We start from the raw sequence: 3,340 nt of genomic DNA on the forward strand, positions 1-3,340 counted from the left end.
ATATTTTCAAGTATCCTAAATGTGCGTTGAGATATTCAATAAAATGTTGTAGTATATAATTTGCACTTCCCTACTCCATAAAAACAAATGATTGTACTTTAACTTGTATTTAAATGTAATATATTCTAATTTACTGCAGTTGTTAATATCAAAGCAATTACTATTTAATTGATCTAATTTTACAATTTTAGATTATCATAATATGTTATGTTATTCAGTTAAAACTGCAATTATATTAAATATTGTGTATTGAAATTTACATATAATAATTAAATGTAACAATTATTATTACATACAACAAAAATTGATTAGATTTAAGTCGTGATTACTGCGACAGTCATTACACTAACTCATACTAACTAAAAATTACTAACTCATATCGACCCTACAATGAACTATGATATCACAACTGACGAGACCTTACATTCTTATAGAGCAGAATATATTATCTCTTAATGCTGAACACTTTCGTAAGAAAGAGAGAGAGAGAGAGAGAGAGAGAGCTGATGACATAATTGCATAATAAATCACTTTGCTTCTGAACAGAGCTGAACAACTGCAATATTTACGGTCTCTTCCTTTCCTTCATCTCTACAACTTAAACAATATTCAAAATTCTGTTTGAAGAACTACCGATCTAAGAGCATGACTACCAAATATCAGGTAACCTATTATTATCATACTTGATGCGACAACTTGGTCGCTTGCTATCACACATCATGCACTGTGGACATTATTTTGAACACTCATCAGCAAAAAATACAGCAAATATAGTACAAAATAAAATCATGCGTGCATTTAAACGATATTTTCGCTTCCATGACTTAAAACAGAATGAAATTTGCATGGAAGCCGACTAAAATCCGATTGTTTACGAAAAAAAGCGAACAAGAGTGACGATAAATCAAAATATTTTGATTTCTATCAGTCTGCTCGTTATTCCTGCAAATATTGCTATTGCACATGAGACTTGAGGTGTATGCATGCGTCTCAAAAAGTCTCTTTACAAATTGAGGATACTCAACCTTCTCATGGTGATTCCTGTTTTAAACATAGCAACCGAGTGTTCAGCGGTATAACTTTTCAACAACATCTGGTTATTAGGGAAATAACAATTGCCACATAACGATTGGAGCAGGTTCGAAGGCCCGGGATCTAACAACTTTTATGCAAGCTACCGAAATAGGATGCTTTGGTCTAATCAGCCACTGTATTTGACATCTAAATGATTCGAATATTTACAAGAGTAGCTTCGGATAGGAATGGAACGAATGGGTAACGACGTAGGGGTGTCTGGAATGCATATGTGAATAGACTAAGTTCTTGAATTGTGATTATAATTAATAGAACATGTCATAATAATACATGAGACTTAGCACAAATTTCGCATTTCAACGTACCAAATATGATGTGTAATACCCGCTTAAGTCACAACCTCAGCAATGTTTCGGTCATATTAACCTAGACTTTAGACAAATACATTCGTTCGACTAGGATGGTTTGATAACACTTTTTTTCAATAATAATTTACAAATATAGATAGAAATTCCTAGGCCTATTCTAGATATTTTAAATAATATCATCCTTTTGTTTACCATTCATTGAAGCTATTAAATATTGAATATAATGACATGACTATTCGTAATAGATAGCCGTATGTATACATATATTACTTCGATTCATTTCCTACACCGTATAGCTCGTACAGTTCGAATGAGATAACACCTTATGCAGATACTCGTATATGTACAAGAGACTTATATAGCAAACTTATACAAACTGTCCTATTACTGATTTCACTGTAGAACTGTGTTAGTTTAACTGCGAATCAGCTGAGTAACTGTGAACCATTCTCTTAAAGTTATAGCATAAAGGCTCAGTAGACGGTACGTAACGTAAGAAATTAATTCAAAGCGAAATGCACAACCAACCAAACTTGTGTGTTTGATAGAAACGAAATAAACAAAGTACACCGTTTTCGTTTATTTCGTTCCTATCAAATACGCAGATTTGGTTGGTTGTGCATTTCGCTTTGAATTAATTTCTTACGTTACCCACCGTCTAACTGAGCCTTAAATAGCATGAGTTATTATGAGAATAAATTTATGTGGAGATATATCCGCCCTCTCCCTCTCTCCCTCTCTCTCTCTCTCTCTGTCTTTCGTAATAAATACCTTAATATTTACAGGACAGTCGAAAATATATACGCAATCAAAATTTTCTCTTGCTTTTGCAATTATCAAAACTACAAATCTTTTAAGCTACTTATTAGCAGCAGTTAAATAAATTTTCATCGCAAATCACACTGTAAATTATCTTAAATCTGACATTGAGTTTCACGCCCTTTTCTCAAACAAAGGCGCTGATGAATGCTGAGCATCCATTAACTACTGTAAACAGAATCCGTGACTTGTCTTGAAGTTTCGATTTCAATTTACTCACAATTTAATTATACGCAATTTGCAGGTACGAAAACTCACTGAAATTTAAAATAATGATTGTAAAAATTATTGTTAACTGAAATAGGCGCAAGGGTGGGTCAAAGTCAAAATTTAAAAATCGGAAAATTTAAGTACATGAAGGTTAATTGCTTCGTTATTGGTAACTGCTGTAAAGTATCTTAACTGAAAATAATTTTCATTTTTTTTTGGTAAAAAATTTCGTTGAAAACCTGTAAACCAAGTCAGTGCTGATCAGATAGAGATCACAAAAGATCTGGTTTTCTGTACAGCAGCAGAGCGGCTCTTCAGCTAATTTTTTCCTAAAACTTCCGATATGTAAATTATTTCCAAATAAAAATGTAAACACGAAAAAGTATTTTACAATTCAATTCAATCCAACAGCAAATAAAGCAGCACAGACAAATTTTGTATCTGAGTTCACATATTTTCAACGGTGAAAGTTTTTTTATTTGATTTATTTTCAACAATAAAATTCGTTAGCAAATCGAGATTTTTGTTACGACATGAGTCGCTGACTCCACGGAGTCAAAATGGTGTTACAGTAATAGGAGGAAGAGTATTCAGACCAACCATATACGCAATAATTGTAATGCATCGACAAACAAGAGCTAGCAGATTCAAATTACGTGGAATGCATATACAGATGTACAGAACAGAAACATCTAACCTTTCTAGGTTTCAAGAAGAATAATTTATTTATAAAGAATTATTTAAAATACTGAACGCATATTTTTTCACAGATTTTCTAATAACAATGCCCCTTTGATAATATTATAAAGCTGTTCTCTGTTAGGTCAACAAGATATTTTTGAAAAACACTGTCTCGTACTCGCACTCGTATTGCATATATAAATTTACATATAGTTTTCATTGCCTTT

Source organism: Teleopsis dalmanni, chromosome 2 (assembly GCF_002237135.1).
Source record: "Teleopsis dalmanni isolate 2A chromosome 2, ASM223713v2, whole genome shotgun sequence".
Taxonomy (NCBI): Eukaryota; Metazoa; Arthropoda; class Insecta; order Diptera; family Diopsidae; genus Teleopsis; species Teleopsis dalmanni.